At 40.1% G+C, this 22128-nt stretch overlaps 1 long non-coding RNA gene across 1 annotated transcript in view; it reads left to right on the top strand.

The window, feature by feature from the left end:
• The window catches only part of LOC119531260, a 60617-nt gene extending 38704 nt beyond the window's left edge, over positions 1–21913 (top strand). Inside the window, exon 4 of the long non-coding RNA XR_005216289.1 lies at positions 20939–21913. This is a non-coding gene — a long non-coding RNA (uncharacterized LOC119531260). The remainder of the gene's footprint in view (positions 1–20938) is intronic.
• The last annotated feature ends 215 nt before the right edge of the window (positions 21914–22128 follow it).

Below are 22128 nucleotides of genomic sequence, written 5' to 3'. Positions count from 1 at the left end.
TGAAGGAGTTCAGTGGCCAGTCCAGCATCATAACTCAAACCCATGACCACAAGTTTCTTCTTAGAGTGCAGTCTTTCTTTATGGGAGCATGAAAGTCTCTACATAGGAAAGATGGCAGGGAGGGCACTTTTGAGCAGGGACATGGACTCTAGAACAGCATCCATCCTTGATTATGTGAAGAATTTTACCCAGCTTCCCGCTGCAGTTTCCTGAAAGGGCAGCATCTCTTCAAGAGCATGGATTCCTCTCAAATGCCACCTCCTCCAGGAAGCCCTCCTTGACCACTTAGCCTGAATCTGGTGACCCCTCTCTGTGCTCTATTATTTACTTCTACCACAGCACCTACCAAACCATAGAATAATTTATTGTCTTTCTTACCAGGCTGCAAGTTCCTGGCTCTTGCTTTTCTTTTTATTGCCTAGATCCAGCACACACCAGGCACACATGCCCACTAAATGAAGTGAATGTTGCAAATCACTTTGGGGACAGTGGATGACCACTTCTGTAAGTCAGCCTCCTTTAAGCCACTTAATTTCTGCTTGGTTGTGTTAACAGCTCCCCTCCTGCTCACACCTGGTTCCAGGCAGCTTATAAAATTGGCGGTGGCTGTGCTCTAACTCAGGGAATCACCCGACTTCTCCTTCTACTTTCCACCAATCCCTCTTGCTCAATTCCAGTTTCCTCAGTTTCCATGAGTTTGCCACATACCCAGGTTTTTCCACTGCTAAGTGACATCTTGGAAGGTGTCAGTTACCCTTCTGCCCACGGGTGCCCCGTCTTGATCGTGCCCCACACCTCCCTAAGCCGCTCTCGCGTGGGCAAAGCCTCGTCACGCAACCCAGGACGATCGCTACTGCCCTAGGCTCCCGCTTATCTGGGAGAAGGGATCAGGCTTTATGTGACCTTCCTTCTTTTTATTTATTTATTTTTACTTTCTCCTTATTTATTTATGTATCCATTCATTCATTCATTCGTTTTAACCCCTTATCGAGATACAACTCACATACCCTAAAATTTACCCTTTGAAAGTGGGCAATTCAGTGGTTTTTAGTATATTCACAGAGTTCTGCAACCATTACCACTATCTAATTTTAGATAATTTTTCATCACTCCAGAAAGAAACTTGTACCCTCCAGCAGTCACTACCCATTTCCCTCTTTCCCCCAACCCTAGGGAAACTCCAACCTACTTTCTTCTTTATTTTTTTTAGAGCAGTTGTAGGTTTACAGAAAAATCATATAGAAAGTAGAGAGTTCCCATATACCCCCACTCAACACACACAACACCCTATTATTAACACTTTGTACTAGTGTGATATTTTTGTTCCAGTTGAAGAAATAAAATTATTACAAGTATGCTACTAACTTTAGCCCACTGTTTACGTTAGAGTCACTTTTTGTGTTGTACAGTTCTATTTTGTGTGTGTGTTTGTGTGTGTGTGTGGTAATTTATATACAACCTTAAATTTCTCTTTCTATTCCTTTTCAAATATACAATTCAGTGGTGTTAATTATATTCACAAAGTTGTGCCTCCGTCTCTAACCTACTTTCTGTCTCTATGGATTTGCCTATTCTGGACATTTCATACAAATGGATTCATGCAATATATTGCCTTTTGTGTCTGGCTTCTTTCACTCTGACATTTTCAAGGTTCATCTATGTTGTAGTATATATTAGTACTTTATCCCTTTTTATGGCTGAATAATATTCCATTACATAGACAAAATATATTTTTGTTAATCTATCCATTGGTTGATGAACATTTGGGTTGATTCCACACTTTGCCTATTATGAATAATGCAGTTATAAACAAACATTCATGTACGAATTTTTGTGTGGACATATGTTTTCAAATCCCTTAGGTATATACTTATGAATGGAGTAACTGGGTTGTACGGTGACTCTTTAACTTTTTGAGGAACTGACAAACTGTTTTCTAAAGTGGCTGCAATATTTTACATACTCACCAACAATATCTGAGGGTTACAATTTCTCCATATCCCCACCAACACTTTTTATTATCTGTTTTTTTGATTCTAGCCATCCTGGTGGGTGTGAAGTGGTACCTCTTGTGGATTGATTTGCATTTCCCTAATGACTAATGATGAGTATCTTTTCATGTATTTGTTGTCTATTCAAATTTTTTCCCTATTTTTAAATTGAATTATTTGTCTTTTTATGGTTGAGTTGTAAGTGTTTCTTATATATTCTAGTTATGACTCCTTTATCAGATATATGACTTACAAATATTTTCTTCCATTCTATGGGTTGTCTCTTCACTTTCTTGAAGGTGTTCTTTGAAGCACAAAAGTTTTCAATTTTAATCAAGTCCAATTTATCTATATTTTTTGTCACTTGTGCTTTTGATATCATATCTAAGAAACCACTGCCCAATTCAAGGTCATGAATACTTCTTTGTTTTCTTCTAAGAGTTTTAAAGTTTTTATCTCTTATATTTAGCTTCATTTTTGATTTATCATCTCCCAAGGACAAATGCATTTCATAGCAGGTTTGTTTGGTGTCATTTCCTCTGCATTATCTGTTGCCTTTACACTAGAATGAAATACCTCCTTAATAAAATTGTTCATATTTAGTTTTTCTGTGAAACAGGCATTCATACCTTCAACAACCGTTGACTCCCAACATGTCAAAAGCAAACACATATGTAATGACATATGCTTTCTAGCCTCCAATCAGAGTGTGCCCTGCCACTCTGGCATTGGCAATTTGGGATGTCATTTGAAGTCTGGTAGTTTAAAGCAGGATGGATAATCTTCTGTGACCTTAATCCCGAGAAGAAGGAATACAACTACAGAATTTTTCAGAGAGGACCTTGCTGCTTGAAAAGCTGTCACCTCATCACAAACCCAACCACCATGGGCCTTTTCTGAGTCTGTGGCTCATTGTTCCTGCAGTTGGTTGTTTGGTTCAGACATTGTTTGAGTCATTGTCTGCCAAGATGTTTGAGTCTTGGAATTCTTCTTTATGCCTCTGAGCAAATAATATCACATTTTCTCTATGGATTCTGCATTTGTTGGTCTTTGTAAGTTGGTGGCAAAATTAGTCTTAGTTTCCTTGAACATTGATTTTGTATGGTTGTTGATCCTCTCCAACTGGAATATTTGTTCTCATATTTATTTGTCAGCATATCCTTCAACTTCCTATTTATTTAGCCTTGGACCCCTTCAGAAACAAGAAACAAATTCATTTAAAAAAAATCAAACTCTGTTTTTTATATGGTTGTTTCCTAGGATTTGGATTTAGATTTGGCCCTAGAAAAAAAGGGCCATAAAGACAGTTTTAATCTGAGACATGTTTGCATATACAGCCATTACTTATCCTTTTTTGAGCCAAACCTCACCAAACAACGTAGTTAGTAAGGGCTACCTTGATTAATTTCTACAATGAGATTATCACTTTATCTAGGGGAGAATCAGCTAAAATCTGCCCATCCAAAGTCTTCACTTTCTAATAAGTCTGTCCACATGATATGCAGAGAGATAGCTCAATTACTCTTTCCAGAGAGACTTACAAAGCTTATCTGTGATTATCTTCTGTTATCCAATAAATGGTAATAACATCCATCAAGCAGGAAGTCACTGTGTGGGGAAACCTGCAAAGACCACAGAGCACATAAGCTCTTGGCTGTCAAAACTCCACAGCTGTTTAGAAGTGTGGATCCAAGGAAGGCCCTGACTTCTTCCACCGTTGACTTGTTCCTGGAAATGCCAGCGCTGCCTAGTTAGGACAACATCACTAGACCTGAAGCCCAAACTGTGGCGTGGGGTCTTGGCCCTTCTCAGCATCAGGATGCTTTTTAATGGAAACAACTGGATTAATAAAGTGTATGTAAATTCCATTTACTGTTGATCCCTAAAAAGATGCCCATGATCTCTTGTTAATCCAGGTGAAAAGAAGCAGCTATAAAATGGTACGTATAATATGATGTCCCTCTTTGTAAGGTGTTTGTGTATACTTACTTACAAAAGTCTAGAAAAAAAGATACATTAAATTGTTCTCTCCAGAAAATAAAACTACAAATTTTCAGCTTTACACTTTAAAAAAAGATTTAATGAGTATATTTTACTTCCATAATAAAAATAAATTAAACTAATTCTATTTTGAAAAAAAACAAAAGTTGAGGCCTTACCTTGAACTCAAATGTCTATTAAGAATTTTAAAAATAGGCAAGCAAGAGCGTGTATTTGAATCTGCTACTCTGCAGAGAAACTTAAAAACAAGCAGCGTTTAATGGTGGAGAAGCAGGCCAAATGTCTGCTGCTCAAGCAGGCGGGGCCCAGCCCTAAAAATTCCAGGTCATGGGGCAGTTTGCCAGGGCTATAGGCTCATGGTGCTTCTGCCCCCTGCTGGATAACTCAGGAAAGTGCAGGCATTGGCCCAAGGAGTTTCTCCAGGGTTATGACCCTAGGGAGATGAATGTTTAAGCACCCAGTGATACTTGGACAAACTGACTTTCTTGTTCAAAACTGTTCTGGAAGATCTTACCACTGGGCAAGTAATCATGCAGCGATCTTTCATGCTTCCCACCCCCTTTCTCTTCCTCTATTCACATGCCAGTTCACGTGCAATTGGTTTATCTGGGCACATATAGCTTTTGCTATGATCTTGACTCTATTCATTCCTAAAATTTTCTATTGGCACAAACCATTCCTAATTTGCACTTTGACCATGTTTGCTTCAACATTCTCTTTGAACAAGGGTTTTCTTTTGGAGTCTCAGCTCCCAGATTTGTAACAAATATTATAACAGTCTTAGTTTGGGTCCCCCCAATGCAGAGCCTGAGACAAGGACTTTGGTGACAATGGTTTGTGGGGGCGGATATCTCAGAGAGGAATTGGAGAGAGGGATACAGGGAAGGAGGGAAAGGCGCCTAAAGGTGCCTTATGAGCTGCTTATCTCTGTAGGCAAAACTTTCAATCCAAATGGAGACCCTCTGAAGAACCATATAGAAACCACCTAGAATTGTCCCTTGGACATGTGGGAAGTCAGGACATTTATCCAGCAACCCTTGTCCTCCACTGGTTGAAAGCTGCCCCTGGAGGACAACCCCGCACCACCTCAACCAACTCCTCTGTCCTCCCCTCCTCACCCCTCAACACCACCCCTTCAGTACCTATGTCTGCTAGCAGACTGAGCATGCTTCCAAGCAGGGGAGAAGGTCCCAAAGCAGAAAAGCTGAGTGACTCCCTTGGTGCTTGAGATGGAAAACCATTATCATGCCAGGGAACATTGCCCACAGCTACATCAGAAGTCTGAGATGAGCCAGGGGATGTGGCCTGGGTTCCAACAGACGCTAAAACAGCAACCAGCTGTGGCTGCTCTGTGGGTGCTCATGTTTTTGTCTGCTAACTGCTATCTGACCCACTTCTCGCCCGGCACCTTAGTCTTCACATACTGACTCCATCTCAGTCCTGCCCCAGCGACCAGCTCAAACCTCCCACAGGGCCAAACCTTCTAGAGCATTCCCTCTGCCCCGCTGGCCCCAGCCCCTCTGCTCACCCCTCTTGCCTTCAGCACCCACCTCTGCAAATCTGGCACTTTCTACCTGCCCAGCGGGTAAGCCCCTTTCATTTCTCTCTATTCCTCTTCTCTCTCCCTCTTCCCTTTCTTTCCCTCTTTCCGATTTACATTTTAAGCCTGCTAGGCTCCCCCAAAGCATCAGTGACTCCTACTCAGATAATTTGCTTCCCTGGTCTCATAGAAAAATGCCCACCGTCAGCATCAAATAATAAAAATAAGCATAAGGATATCTAATAGTGTTTGAGCTCTTACTAAGTGACAAGCACTGTGTGAAATGTGATTCAGTCATTATCTTATTTAATCTTCACAGCAACTTTATGAGGTAAGTACTACCATTATATCAATTTTACAGATGATGAATCCAAGGCTTGGAGAAGAAGAGTGACTTATCTAGCTGATGGAACAGAGGCTCAAGCGCAGGTGTCTGGCCTGGAGGATTGCTTTTTGATCCCTTTGCTACCAGTGAGCTTAGCCATTAACTACAGACTGACCCTTACAGACTTGTCTTTACCTCTTGTGCCTGGGTTTTGACCTTTCAAACTGACAGTCTTCAGTGTTCCTTTTTTTCTCACAGGAGTATTGAAAGTATGAAATAATATGTTTTCTAAAAGCTAAATGTAACACTTTGGCTGTTTGTTTTGTTTTGTTTTGTTTTCCTTGGTTTATGCAATGCTTTTTTCCACAGCCAACACTAATGAATTTCTTCCTCCAGTTTCCTGATACCTGATTCTATAATTAGAAGATAGTTCATTTGATCTTGTCTAACAGTTACGTGGGAGAGTTTCCTTTTTTTTTTTTCTTTGCAACAGCATTATTGAGATATAATTCTCATACGATATTGTAATACTGACTGTAATTCACCCACTTAAACTGTAGAATTCAATTGTTTTTAGTACATTCACAAGATTTGCAAACATTACCACAATCAATTTTAGAGCATTTTCATCACCTCCCCCCCAAAAAAACCCTCCAACTGTTACCTCCCATTCCATCTCCAAACATTCCATCCCTAGCCAACCACTAATCTACTTTCAGTCTCTGTGGATTTGCCTATTTGGGGCATTTCATATAAATGGACTCATACAATATGGCCATTTGTATCTGGTTTCTTTTACTTAGCATGTTTTCAAGGTTCATCCATGTTGTAGCATATATCAGTACTTCATTCCTTTCTATGGCTGAATGATATTCCATTGTAGAGATATATCACATTTTGATTAACCATTCATTAGTTGATGGATATTTGGATTGTTTCCACTTTTTGGTTATAATGAATAATGCTGCTATGAATATTCATGTATAGGTTTTTGCGTGGATGTATGTTTTCATTTCTCTTGGGTATATACTTAGGAGTGGAATTGCTGGGTCACATGGTAACTCTGTGTTTAAACTTTTCAGGAGCTGCCAGACTGTTTTCCAAAGTGACAGCACCATTTTACATTCCCACCAACAGTGTATAAGATTTTCAATTTCTCTATGTCTTCTTCAACAACTGTTATTATGTCTTTTTTATTATAGCCATCATAGTTAGTAGGTGTGAAATGGTATCTCTGTGGTTTTGATTTGCATTTCTCTGATGACTAATGATGGTGAGCATCTTTTCATGTGCTTATTAAACATTTGTGTATCTTCTTGGAGAAATGTCCATTCAGATCCTTTGCTCATTTTTTTTTTAATTTTTAATTTTAAATAATTCCAAACTTGGAAGGCAGTTACAAAACTAATACAAACCTCATACAGAGAACTCCTGCATACCCCCACCCCCCAGATACCCAGATCCACCATTTTTAACATTTTGTCCCCTTTGTCAGATTATTCTACCCCCCTGTCTATCATCTATCTTCTGGACATTTGAGGGTAGGTTGCACACATCATACTCCTTGAACACATAATATTTCCATGTACATTTCCTACAAACAAGGATGTTCACTTATGTAATCACCTCAAGTGCAATTATCAAGTTCAAGAAATTTAACATCGATATAAGGCTAACATTCTATATTCCAATTTTTCTTATGTCCTAGTGTTCCAGTTTACTAATGCTGCCAGAATGCAAAACACCAGAAATGGATTGGCTTTTATAAAAGGGGGTTTATTTGGTTACACAGTTACAGTCTTAAGGCCATAAAGTGTCCAAGGTAACGCATCAACAATTGGGTACCTTCACTGGAGTATGGCCAATGGCGTCCAGAAAACCTCTGTTAGCTGGGAAGGCACATGGCTGGCATCTGCTTGCTTCCAGGTTGTGTTTCAAAATGGCATTCTCCAAAATGTCTGCATCAGCTTCCAATGGCAGTTTTCAAAATGTCCCTCTTGGTTGTAGCAAGCTTGTTCCTTCTGTCTGAGCTTATATAGTGCCCCAGTAAACTAATCGAGGCCCATGCTGAATGGTGGGGCCACACGTCCATGGAAATTATCCAGTCAGGGTTACCACCCACAGTTGGGTGGGTCGCATCTCCATGGAAACACTCAATCAAAGAATTACAATCTAATCAACACTAATACATCTGCCCACACAAGACTGCATTAAAGATAATGGTGTTCTGGGGGACATAACACATCCAAACTGAGACACCTAGTAATGTGCTTTTGAAACTTTTCTCCTCCATTCTTATCCAATATCATGTATTGCACTTAATTCTCATTATCTCTTTGCTTTTTCTTTTTTTTTTTTTCAAGTTGTGGAAACATATATGAAACAAATCTTTCCATCCCAACCCCTCCCAAGCATACCATTCAGTGGAATTCATTACATTCACTTTGAGGTACCCTCACCACCATCCATAGCTAGAACTTTTCCTTCGCCCCAGAAACCCTACAGTCATTTTGCATTAACTCCCCATTGGCCTTGCCCACCACCCCTGGTAACCTGTACTCTACTTTATGTCTCTATGGATTTTCATATATTCTGATATTTTCTTCATGGGTACATAGGGCTTAAATTTAACATCCTAAATCTTTAACAATCTTATTTGCTTTGGCACCAACTTAACAACTTTACCCATTTTTAAATTGTGTTGTCTATTTATTATTGAGATGTAAGAATTCTTTATATATTCTGGATTTGAGTCACTTTGTAGATATGTGACTTGCAAAAGTTTGCTCTTATGCTACGTGTTGTCTTTTCACTTTCTTGGAAGATATATATTAAACTTTCACAGCCATTCATACCTGAATAGAGTGAATTTATGATACTTTCCTGAGAGCTCATTTTGTTAGCAGAATCTGGGAGGAAGCATAAATGCACTAGGCCCTGATTAAAGAGAAGCCAGTGAGGTAGAAAGGATTAAGAAAACCTTGCAAGTGAATGTAATACCCTGAAACATTCATGAGTATTTAGGGCAGAAAATAAAGAAGTATTTGCAAAGTCTCCTTGAGGGACTAGTGGAAAATGTGGAACTATTAAACTTCCCCACCTAGGGAACTCCAGATATTCTCTCAAGCATTAGGGACTCCCAATTTAATAAGCCAAGCCCTTGATCTTGGGGCTTGCCCTTATGAAACTTATTCCTGCAAAGGAGACGCTAAGCCTACTTATAATTATGCCTAACAGTCACCCTCAGAGAACCTCTTTTGCTGCTCAGATGTGGCCCCTCTCTCTAAGTCAACTCAGCAAATAAACTCACTGCCTTCCCCTCTATGTGGGATGTGACTTCCAGGGGTGTAAATCTCCCTGGAGATGTGCGACATGATTCCCAGGGATGAGCCTGGACCTGGCATCACTGGATTGAGAATGCCTTCTTAACCAAAAGGGGAAAGCAAATGAAACAAAATAAACTTTCAGTAGCTAAGAGTTTTCAAATAGAGTTGTGAGGTCATTCTGGAGGTTATTCTTATACGTTATTTGGATATTCCTTTTTAGTTTTGAGTGTGTTAGAATAGATAGAAGGAAATACCTGAAACTGTTGAGCTGCAATCCAGTAGCCTTGATTCTTAATGATGATTGTGTAACTATATAGTTTTTATGGGGTGACTGTTTGTGAAAACCTCGTGACTGCCTCTCCCTTATCCAGTGTATGGGCAAATGAGTAATAAAATAAAGACAAAAAATAAATAAATAATAGGGGGGATAAAGGATATGGATGTTTTGGGTGCTATTTTGTATTTTTATTTTTTATTATTTTGGGGGGGTAATGAAAATGTTCTAAAATTGATTGTGGTTATGTGTGCACAACTGTATGATGATACTGTGAGCCATTAATTATATTCTTTGGATGGATTATATGGCATGTGAATATATCTCAATAAAATTGCATTAAAAGAAAGAAAGAAAGAAAACTGGCAGCTCCATCCTTTCCAAGATGACCTTTGCCTACTGTCTAACTTTCCCCTGCTTTTTCAAAGGTACAGGCTCTATTAGCTAATAGTGCAGCCTATTTGTGGAGTATCTATTAGCCCCCAGACTCCCTTCCCTCCAGGGAAATGTTTTGGAGCTAACTTCTTGCTGGGGCTGCAGGAATGTCCCACGCTGGAGCCCAGGGTCTGGGATTCTCAAAGCAAAGTGCCAACGGTCAGGGACTAGGCAGAGGTCAGGTGTAGGGAGGAGGCAGTGCTGATGGCTGATCTGCCTTGGAATAGGATGACCTGGTGGTTTTCCAGGCAGTTTTGGAATTATATAGCCCTTTGCCAAACCTGACCACTTCTCTGCAGTTATCCTGGAACCTGGACTGGATTAGCTATACAAAAAACAAAATCTGGTTTTAGGGGCTGGCTGGACTGCCTGCCTGCTTCTTCCCTCTCTCCCTTCCTCCCTTACTTCCTATCTTCCTTTCTTCTTCAAAAGAGTGAGATCACACACACACACACACACACACACACACACACACATGCTTAGAACATAGTTGAACCATTTAACACATAATTGCAAAGCAACTCTCTGTGTAACTACCAAGAAGATCCCTGTGTGTCTCCTGCATGATCACAACTCCCTCCCCCCTCATCAGAAGTAACTACTATTATCCTAACTTTTATGATATCAATTTCCTTTTATTCTTTATCATTTACCTAGTTTTAAACTTTATATCTATGGATTCCTACTGTATATACTTTCTTCTGTGTTGTCCTTCTTTTCCTCAGCATTATGTTTGTGAAATTCAAACAAGTCGCTGGCTGTCCCTACAGGTCATTACTTTTCGTGACTGTGTTGTATTCCTTTGTGTGAATATATTACAATTCATTTTTCCATTCTACTGGTGATGCACAGGGCTATTTCTAGTTTGGGATTATTATGAACAACGCTGCCAAGAACATTCTTGAACATATACTCTGGTGCACATGTGCAAGAATTTCTCTAGGGTAAAGACCTAGTGTGCCGAGCCCAACAATTTTCCAAAGTGATTATACCAATTTATTCTCTCACCAGCAGTATATAAGAGTTCCCATTGTTTCACATCCTCACCATCACTTCATATTGTCAGAATTTTTTTTATTTTGCTTCTTTTGTAGGTGTGCAATGGTATTTCATTGCTATTTTAATTTGAATTATCCTGATAATTGATAAAGTCAATAATCTTTTATATATATTTTTTGTCTTTTATGTGATGTCTACTCAAGTCTGTTGCACATTTTTTTCTATTGGGTCTTATGTCTTTTTTATTATTGATTTATTGGAGTTCTGAATATATTCTGGATATTAGGGCTTTGCTGGTTGAAAATTTCTTCTCCCACTTGGCAGCTTGTTGCTTTAGTTTTTCTAGGTCATAGGGAAGGAGGCAGCAGGGGCCTCCAACATCTGAATTCCTTTGCCAACTGTTTGGGTTTCAGGGAAATTGCTCAGCTTTCATAGACAACAGCTGCCCTTTCTGAGTCAACCTGGAGTTCCTGGCACTATAACCAGGGGCTCTGCTCCTGCGAGGCAAGCTACCCAGGGAACGAGCAAGTCCCCGGTGGGAATGACAATGTGTGCTGTGCAGATAGAGCCTGTTTTGTGCTTTCTTCCCTCCTACTCTTCTTCGTTAGCAAGGAAAATGTTTGGGCACTGTATCAACACATAAACTTTTACTTCACACATCAGTGCCAAAAAGAATAAAATGGGAAAGGACTTAGAGGTCAGCCAATTTCTGAAGCCCTTTTTCACTAAGCCTAGATTTTACTGTCTAGACAACAGCAGATGCTACTTAAGAATGGTGAGCAGACCGTGCCAGGGTGGAGGGAGACGTTCACATCTTGCCAGAGGGCAATGGGTACCTGCATAAGCATTTGAAGCCAACATAAAGAATGCTACTAATGAGCATGGAGATCATTAGCCACCCTCCCCACTCCCTGTCCCCAGTACCTCTCTGAACCTGCGAAAGGCCCTGATTGGCTTCCAGAGGAAATGAGAGGTAATCGAGTTGTGGATGTAATATTAATCTATATTATAATCTATGCTAATTCTCTCTGAGTGGAGGCCTGACTCTCTGGTGAGGAGGGTGTGGTGGATCCTGAATTTATGGTCAATTTAAATGCATTAATTTTCACATGTGACAGGATAAAAAACACTTGAAGTACAGTTAGTCAGTCTCCACCACTCCCACCACTCCCTCTCCCACCACCACCTTTCCCAGTGCCAACCTCTTGAGGAAAATTACTGATTTGTGTGACATGAAAACCCCACTATTTGTAGGCTGGTGCAGTACTGAGGGGTGGGACATAGTGTGTAAGAGAGCCCACCAGGGCTAGAGAGTTCAGGGAACTGAACATTTGAGCAAGTGCCTTAGGGAGTGGAACTTTGGAGCTAGAGAACTTGCTGTCTGAGTAATGTAACTCCTTCCTCACACCCTCTCTGAGAAATAGGCTTTTCTCTGAGAAAAGGCTTTGTTACTTTCAAGACTTTTTGAAGTCGGATTTGTGTTTCTTTTGACCAGAATGCAGTGCTGAGGTAGGCTTTAAGGAAGGAAATGGGAGCTCGGATGTATTTGGGTCATTTTCCTGTGTCTCTTTATCTGCCTCAGCCGCATACTATACACAAACATTTATCTACCATATGACTGTGAAATTATTTAAAGCCTGGGAACTTTGGGATCCCCTGAACCTTCCCACAGGTACAAGGAGAAACCTGTTCCAGCTAGAACAACTGCAGTCACTCTGATGGTGCCTGTGCTGAACCAGTGTTCAGAACTTGTGAATATCTCCCTTGTACACATACAAATGGCTTAATTTTTTTAAAACATATAGATGGTTTTTGAAACCTCAGGGCAAGCCTAAACATTTAACCTTATCAGATTCAGTCCCTTATCCCATCCAGTGAGACCTACTTAGGTTCTCTCAAAAGCTGACTCTGAGACAATGATTTGAGCTCAAGTAGTGTATTTGGGAAGTATCCCAAGAAACTCCAATAGGAGCCGGAGGACTCGTGGGCGCTCCTCCCCGACCCCCCAACAAGGTGAGCCAGCAGGTCATGAACAATGTGTGTAAAACACCACTGCACGCAAAACCTGAACACTCCTTCAGAGCAGCATGGCTGCTGCGTCACTTCCGCCTCCCAAATCTCGTGCAACTTTGCCTGGTAACCCAGCCGAACTCAAACCGAACAGGGGAGGGAATTCTGGGAAACGTAGTTCCAGCTGAGCTATATTCGCGGTACAAAAACCACCACAACTCTTCTGATGAGTGTCCAGAAACAATGGTTCTCAGTCCACAGATTCAGACGGCACTTTCATTATTTTCTGTATCTACTTAGTTTCTGTATCTGAGCTCCATTCTGACAGGCTGGCAAAATAATTAACTTTGTTCATTCCTGGTACTCCCTACTTTGGGATCAGGCAAATTCCGTGATTTTGTCCATTGACAAATTGGGAATGCCCTTGGGTCACGGAGTCATCCATGACAGCTGTATATTACCACTGAGACTAATATTGCCCCTTTCCAAGTAGCCTCTTCACATCTGGTGTCAACCTTTGCTTCATACTCCTTGGGACAGGGGGCTTGTTTGCAAGGCTGAAGACCCCATGGCTTTTTTCTCTGGGGTCTTGCCACCTCCCTGGGGCCCTGCCAGGAAGCCAAGACTGAAGAGAATCTGTTCCATTCAACTTTCTTAAAGACATTCCACTGTAAAACTCTTGAACCTTTTCCTTCTCTCTTCTTTACTTCCACCACAAACCTTCTCTACTCTCCTAAGGACTTCGTAAACAAGAATTAAAAAGGCTCTTTCTGTCTTCTGCCCTTTCATATACCTCCCTGAGGCTCTCTGCATGACTGAAAGAAAATACAGGGAGGAAAAGCATAAATTAATTTTTTAATATACAGGTATCTGGGGCTGTGGTGACCGCTTGCTCCTTCCTCTGTGTTGGAACAAGGGCCCTGTTCCGGTTTGCTAATGCTGCCATTTGCAAAATACCAGAAATGGATTGGCTTTTATAAAGGGAGTTTATTTGGTTACAAAGTTACAGTCTTCAGGCCATAAAATGTCCAGGGTAAGGCATCAACAATAGGGTACCTTCACTGGAGAAAGGCCATTGGCGTCCTGAAAACCTCTGTTAGCTGGGAAGGCACATGGCTGGCATCTGCTTGTTCCCAGGTTGCATTTCAAAATGCTATTCTCCAAAACGTCTCTCGGCTGCAGCTCTGAAGTCCTATTTGTGAGCTTTTATAAGACTGCAGTGAACTAATCAAGGCCCATGCTGAATGGGCGGGGCCACACTTCCATGGAAACATTCAATCAGAGGTCACACCCTAACCAAAGGTGTCACTCACAGTTGGATGGGTCACAGCTCCATGGAAACAACCTAATCCCAATATCCCACAAGACTGGATTAAAAAGATCATGGCTTTTTCTTGGGGGACATAATATATCCAAACTGGCACAAGCTCCACCATCCTCTCTGCCCCAGGTGCTTCTCCCCATCCTGCAGGATGGGCTGGGAGGGGAGAGGCAGTGGTGTGAGACCTCCAGTCTGTAGCAGCCCTTGGACACCCCAAGGGGCTGAGAGAAGACATGCAGTTGAGAAAATGATGCTTCTGGTTTTCTGTGAGCTTGGCAAGTCTTCCAGCCTCAGGAATGACACCATGAGAACTGCTGGGCACTTTGGCTTATATTCCCCCAGCAAAGAAAAAATAGCCACACAGTTAGTCACAAACTTGAGGCTTAGCAGAGGCAAGAGCTGTTAAATAGAACACACTTGCAGACTACAATTGACAGAAACTTTGAGAAAAAAGATGAGTTAGAGAAAAAACAATTTCAGTGGATCTCGTAAGTGTGGCTATCTGGGTATTTCTCCCATACAGGCTGACCTCTGGGAATCACTAATGCAGTAGGATTTAAGATAAGTCCAGGCACACCTTTGGGTACAGCTACAGCTGCAGGATGAAAAAATTCAGTCCAGAGAGGCCTCCAGAAAAAAAACAGTAAGCTTTCAAGTGTTCCAATGATGCCAACATGCAATGAGCTGGACTTTACGCTGTTCTTTGCAGTAAAAGGTGATGCACTGTATTTGCACGTATACGAGGTATATGGGGACTGTGCGTGCTCTGGCATCTAACACAGGGGCCTCAACAATTGTTGGATGGCACAGAGTGTAGCATAGAGAGCAACGTTAGATGACTACATCATCAACTGAAGCCTCCGTCATCTAAAGAGCTCCTTAACAAATATTTCTTTTTGCCAAGACTTTAATAGAAAATTCGTAATAAATTTACACAGTACAGTGTAACTTCTAACACACAAAGACATATATCGTTATTCATATATTCATCTATCCACTTTTACTAAGTATCTGTCATTTAGCTGTTTCTCAAGAGGATGTTCAATAGCCGGCTGTCAGCAATCCTTTTTCAACTAGTTTCTGAAAATAGTTGACTTAATTGAATTTTCTCCCTGGGAGTAATTCACCCATTGTCAAGGATTCGGTTGCCGTGGCAGGATGAGTTTTAGACCAGCTGCTCTTGGCACACCTTTCAGTTTCTTTTCATTCCTGATTTTATTGTATACACCCCTCACCCCGTCCTTTCCCAGGTACCTCCTCCTTTCCCCACCCAAGGACATCTACTCAGTGGTGCTGGGCTATCTATCTGTCAGAAGGTATTATTGTAATGCTGGGTTAATGAATTTTGCATTCAGGTTGAAGAAATGGTGAAATCTACTAACAAACAGTTAATGACCTCAGAAAAAATGGGGACTGGCTACAGTTATGAATGGATAACAGATTAAAACCTGAATTTGCTGTTCATGGGAGAATGTGGCCTGTACACTTATGAGCATTTCCTGATTCCAGTTACTTTTCTCCTTGTGAGTAAGTCCAGGTGCCATTCTGAAGAAAAAGACATCTGAGTGATTACGTGAATAGTTAAACTATTTTTACTTCTATATAATCTCTATGTCCCTATATCTTTTGTAAAACTATGTCTTCTCATGATAAACACTGAAAGAGCATATTAATTGCTCATACAGTAAGATAATTTGTTGGGGAAAACTGGTCCTTTCCCCTACTGTCTGATGGGGTTTTTTAATGTAATTTTACTGAAATATATTCACATACTATACAATCATCCAAAGTGTACAGTTGTTCACAGTTCCATTATGTGGTTGTGCATTCAACACCACAATCAATTTTTGAACATTTTCATTACTCCAAAAAATAAAAATGAAAATAAGAATAAAAATAAAAGTACAAGAGGACACTCAAAGCATCCCATACCCCTCCTCCCCCATTTACTTTTTTTATTTATTAAGATTTATTCACACACCATACAATCATCCAAAATATACAACCCATTTACTTTAAAAAATTTTTTTTAATTGAAGTATATTCACATACCATACAATCATCCAAAGTGTAAAACAATTGTACACAGTATGTCTGATGGGTTTTTTTTAATTTACAAGTAACTTTTTATTTTTCTGATGGTTTTTTGAAAGGTAAATTGCTAAATTTTATACTCTGTATTTCTGCTCTTCATAAAATATAGAATAGCATTGTTTAATTTATTTTTTACTATTTTATTATATTTTGTTATTTTTGGTTTAGTACTGTAAATTCCATATTACACAGTCAGAAAATGATTTGCTAGTCAAGTAAATTTATTTTACTTTTTCTTTTAATATGTTTTAATATGTTTTACTTGTAATTTTTATTTTATTAAAGCATGTGAAATTTTCATTTTTTTGGACAGACATTGCTATATTTGCAGTCCTGCACTGGATATTTAAAAAAATACTGGCCCAATGTATTGGAAGAAAATCAGTAGTATCTGATTAATTTTTAATATTTGGGGACTTTAAAAAAATCAGTGTTTTGGTTTAACTAAATAAAAACATTATATTTTAGATTTACTTTTTAAAGAAACAACTGTTCAGGTCATTTTAATATTCATTCCAGTCTGATGTTTGTGTGAATTTATCTGCACAGTTGCCATGAAACAAGTATAGGGCTTCTTTGTGTTTAGTTTAGGAGAAAAACACAACACCTGGGCCCAGATGAAGGAGATCCATCCAGTAAAAATAGCCACAGTGTAAGATGTTTAAGTTTCTTGGCTGCTAAACAAATACCATACAACGGGTTTGTTTAACAGGAATTCATTGGCTCACTGTTGCAGAGGCTAGAAGACTTGCTTCCACTGGGGGTTGATATCTTCTGTCTGGTTGGCAATATTTGGGATTCCTTGGCTTTTCTGTCACATGGCCATGCACATGGTGGCATCTTCTTTCTCTTCCAAGTTCCTTTGATTTCCAGCTTCTGGCTGCTCCATGTGGCTTCTCTCTCCGTATGACTTTCCTATTTGTAAATACAAGATTTTATAAAAGTGTCTCATGCAACTGTGGGGATGCATGAGTCCAAATTCCATAGGGCAGGCAGCAAACTGGCAACTCCAATGAACACGTTCGATGAACTTCTCAGAAAACGCTTTTTTGGCTAGCCAGAGAAGAAATGAAGGTCCTCTCTCTTTCTCCCTTAAAAGGCTTCAACTGATTGGATTAAATCCAGCTGATTGAATTCTCTCATTGTGAAGACATGCCCTTCATTAATGTAGTCAGTCACAGGTGCAGTCAACTGCCACAAATGTCCTTGCAGTAACGGTTAGGCCAGTGCTTGCTTGACCAGACACCTGGACACCATCACCTGGCCAAGTTGACACATGAACCTAACCATCACACTCATATCCTCCATATATGATTTATTTAATTTTTAGAAAATAACATGTTCTAGTAAAGCATTCAAGTTTGTGATTTATAGTAATCAATCTTGATTCTTCAAGTTTTTATAATTTCCTTTTTCCCTCAGATAATCGTGAGCAAAATAATTACTAATTAATTGATATCACCATGCTTTCCTCTGCTATAAAAAGCCAAAACAGAAACTCTGTGTGTTTTTATGTGTAGGAACTGGAGCTACTCATGCCCAGTATATGCAAGGGAATAGAGGAGTATTTATGATCTGTATCTACATTGTCATATGGATGGATACATATCAATAAAGACTTGACTTTAAAATTTACTGCCCAGTCACATGTGGTAACTCCTTATGACTAAGTTCTGGCCTCAGGAGAAGGAAGGTGATAGAGAGTACAGATTGGAGATGGAAATTGAAGAGCTTCTCCAAGTGCTAAGAGATATCACATCTGAGATTGATTCTGACGAGAATGCACATGGAGGTGTGGATTAGAAGCTCACTTGAACCATAAACTCTCACCTGCTGCTCTTGGATGGTCAATAAGGCAGGGAGGAGTAGCTGGAGCCAGGTATCAAGAAGTCCTCTCTGCAGGATCAGAGGGCCATGAGAGGGGCAAAGGAGGCAAAAACATGAATTATTTAAAAGTAGTGTTCCAGGTTTGATGTTGCTGGGACCAACCCTCTCCTTTCTCACAAACTGAATTGGAAATAGAAAGGGAACAAGGAAAAGGCAAACAACAGCATTTAAAGTTGTTCCTCAGCAGTGCCTTTTCTCGGGAGGTCTCTCCTCCAAGCAATAAGTAAGCACAAGATTCTTGTGAAATAGCGAGATAACAAGTGAGAGTGTTATTAGTCCAACAATGTATGCTTCGTTTTCCCATTACTGTAAGAGAAAACTCTCAGGGGAGTGGAATTCAACACTCAATTTAACACTAGCACTGCATACTAATTCATGTTGAAATGTAAAACCAAAACAGTTAAGAAAACATCCAGATAAAATGAAATGGGCCGTGATAATGGTATGGTTTTTCAATTGTGGGTCTCACATTATGAGGATTACAAATTCTTTCCTTAGTGTTAAGTAAGATTCTCGATATCTCTGGTGATAAATATAAAGGCAGAAAATTGCAACAAGAGGGGCTCTGTGATTGGCCCATAGATGAATGAGATATCACATAGAGGATGCAGAGACTAGACGAATACCTGGTTTTAGCCCTGCTCTTCAATGGGTTGGCTAATGCTTTACACAGTCTGACCACATGCTTGGAAATTTGACTGAGATACTGCTAACAACTCAAATTGGGAAAAGATCCCTCAGACTTTCTGTTAACTTCATAAATATTTATTGCATTTCTTAGTATGTCAAAGACTATGGTAACAACTAGGGCTCTAAAATAACCAAGATACAATCCCTAGGTCAAGAAGCATCTCTAGTAGTGAAAGAAAACATGTAAATGATTGTTAAGCAGAGCAACAATGTACTTAGAGAGCGGGCACAGAGAAAGGGACTCCTTCCTAAGAGAGGTCAGGAAAGGCTTCCCTGAAAGTGGAACTTGTGATCTGGTGTTGGAAGAAAAAACGAGTTGGCTTCCAGTTAACAAGGAAAGAGTGAACATAGAAGTTACCTCTGCTTCCTCCTGAAACCCTACTAAAATGACAGTAAATATATGTGTGTGATTTGTGTGTGTGTGTGTAAGGCATAAATCCACCCACAAGAAAAAATAATAGGACAACAGAAAAAATTGAAATCTGGAAGGCAAAGGACAAATGTTAACTGACATAGTAGGTTCCCTAAAAGTTGAATCTTTGAGAGGAAAGCCAAGAAACACCCAATTTGTATCATAGAAGCTCCTAGATGACTCCCAAACTGGTGGTACCAGGACTCTGAAAGTGAAACAATTGGTCAAATCTATCTAAGAAGACACTAGACCCCTCTAAACTCCCCTGCCCTCCTCCATTGGGGGTATCCATTCTCCATCCTGCAAAAGACTGGGGGGCTATGTTCTGGAGATGGTAAAACTGAGGGTTTCTTACCAGGGAGTGGAGGGAGGACATTACCAAAACAAAAGGATTAGATGGAAGTTTACATACCCAATGTCACCTCTTCTCCCAGAACATAACAGTCTTTTCTGAGCCCAAGAGAAAAAAGACCAGAAGACAATGGTATTAAGTTCCCTCAAGAAATAGCCTAGCCATATTACCCTATGGTACATTAAACTGTTAATTTAGGATTTCTTAATATCTTGTTTTATCTGGTATTGCACAAAATAAATGTCCAAAAATAGTGGTGTCATTTTACCCTATTATTGCAATCACCACCCACCATGCAACTGAAATACTCCTACCAAGGTAAGTAATGACTTTTCTGTGATCCAAAAGTCAACTCAGTTCTCATCTTCCTTGGCCTTTATGCAGCCTTGGCCACTATTGACTTAGCCCTCTTTCCTGAAGCTGTCTTTCTCCCTAACTTCCATGACATTCTTCTAACTTGGTTTTCCTCCCACCTTTCTGGTCATTCTCTCCCTGCTTCTTTGCAGACTCTTTGCTCTACCCACTCCCTAAACGTTGGGTTCTTCAGACCCCTATCGTGGGCCTTCTTCCTATTTTTCTTTCTAATCTGCTTTCTGAGTGATCTCATCTTGCCCCATGGATCCTGACCCTCCAAGTATCTGTAGTCCAGTTGCCTGTTCTGGGCTCCAGACAGACTCTTACACAATCTGCCTATTGGCCATATCCACCTTGATCTATTTATTATCAAATCCTGTTGATTCTAACTTCTCAACATATCCCATGAATCAGTGTTTTTCTCTCCATCCCCACTATCATTATCTTTATTTAGGTCACCATTATCTTTTACTTAGATTCCCTCTCTCTACTCCCACCAATCTAAAATTCATTTTCCTTATTGCAGCCAGAGGGACCCTTTTAAAATGCAAATATGATCAGGTCCAACCATCTTTAAAACAAACAACAAACTTTTGATAGTTTTCCATTTATCTTAGGATAAAACTGAAACGTTTTAACAAAACTAACAAAGCTCCTTATGATCTGGTCCCTTCCCACCTCCCTTGTCTCATTCCTTTCCACTCAACCCCCTTGATGGTTAAATTAGTTGGAAAGATGTTCAATATAACCTTTAGCTGGAAAATGCTTAGTACAGTCTTAGGTAGCCAGAAAATGTTTATTATAATCTCTTCACTCAAACAGCTTTGATACATCTAAAGCCTAAAGCCCTTGCTGGAATAACTTGTTGTTGACCTAATCTCAAAAGTTTACTCTCTGCTCCTAGTTACATTAACCAGTCCTTCTCAGCTTTACTTGCAGGAATGAGATAACATCCTAAAGCAGGATGGAACGGCACCAGAAATACCATATGGACCAGTAAATCAGCACCTTCCTGCCTTAAAGGACAAAGGCCTGAGATGCCTAGATGATCAGCAAAGAGAGGAGGACCAGGTCTCTGCCATCACATTATATCAATATCAAAACCCGCACTGTGGTTAAGGACACAGCTGATGCATCACTGGAGCTGGGAAAAAAGGATGCTTGACCCAGAGGTAACAGAATGCACTGACCAAACAAGAATGAAGCAGGTGACCATTACTCAATTTTAATGAAGGCTGTCATGATTACTCAGTTTTCTTTAATTATTTTCTCTTTTTCTCTTGACCCTAGCCCTTTCTTTTTCTGTTTTGGCTATAAAAGCCTGAGTCCCCTTTCTCATTTCTAACTGGTCTTGGAAAGATTTCCTCCAGTTCCTTGTGTGTGCACTTAACAATAAAACTCACCTTCTCACCAAGAGACTTATTTCTCTGTTTGGTGTGGGATCAGGTGGGCCAAACTATTGAAAACTGTGTTTTTTAACAGTATCACCCTCAAACTCCTAGCTTCAGCCATATTAAACTTCTTTCAGTTTTCTGAAAATGCCTTGCTCTCTTTTCCCTCCAGCTTTTAATAGATAATATTCCCACATTCTAGAGGGATTCTCAAGCACAACCCATTCTGCTCCCATCCCCACCCCTGGGCTAATTTGGCATACAATCCTTCACTTCCTCCAGGGGGTCTATTCTGAATCCCCAGACAGGGGTAGGTTTTCCTCCTAAGTGCTTTCATAAAACCCTGTACTTCTCCTATTGTGACCCTGGCAACACTGTATTGGAACTGACTGATTACTTGCTTATCGTCCCCATTAGACTAAGTTTAGTGAAGGAACAGATTGAACCCACTTGCCTTGCTTACCATTGTATATCACTGTGCCTGCCATATCATGGGTAATAAATAATTATTTGCTTGATGAATGAATGAATGAATTAAGCATATATTGCCAATCTCACTCATTTTTGTACTTTTCATATACTGCATTTACTGTTACTATCCTGTCTTCCAAACTGGGTTTTAAACTTGTGTGGGTCAGGTTCTCTAACTTCCATTTCTGTGGTATACTGGGGCAGTTAGATAGGGAAGGAGGGAGGGAAAAGTGACCCTAAGACTCAAAGCTAGCG

Source organism: Choloepus didactylus, chromosome 4, assembly GCF_015220235.1.
Source record: "Choloepus didactylus isolate mChoDid1 chromosome 4, mChoDid1.pri, whole genome shotgun sequence".
Classification (NCBI taxonomy): Eukaryota; Metazoa; Chordata; class Mammalia; order Pilosa; family Megalonychidae; genus Choloepus; species Choloepus didactylus.
Note: the sequence above shows the minus strand (reverse complement) of the source record. Positions and strands in the feature narration are given on the sequence as shown.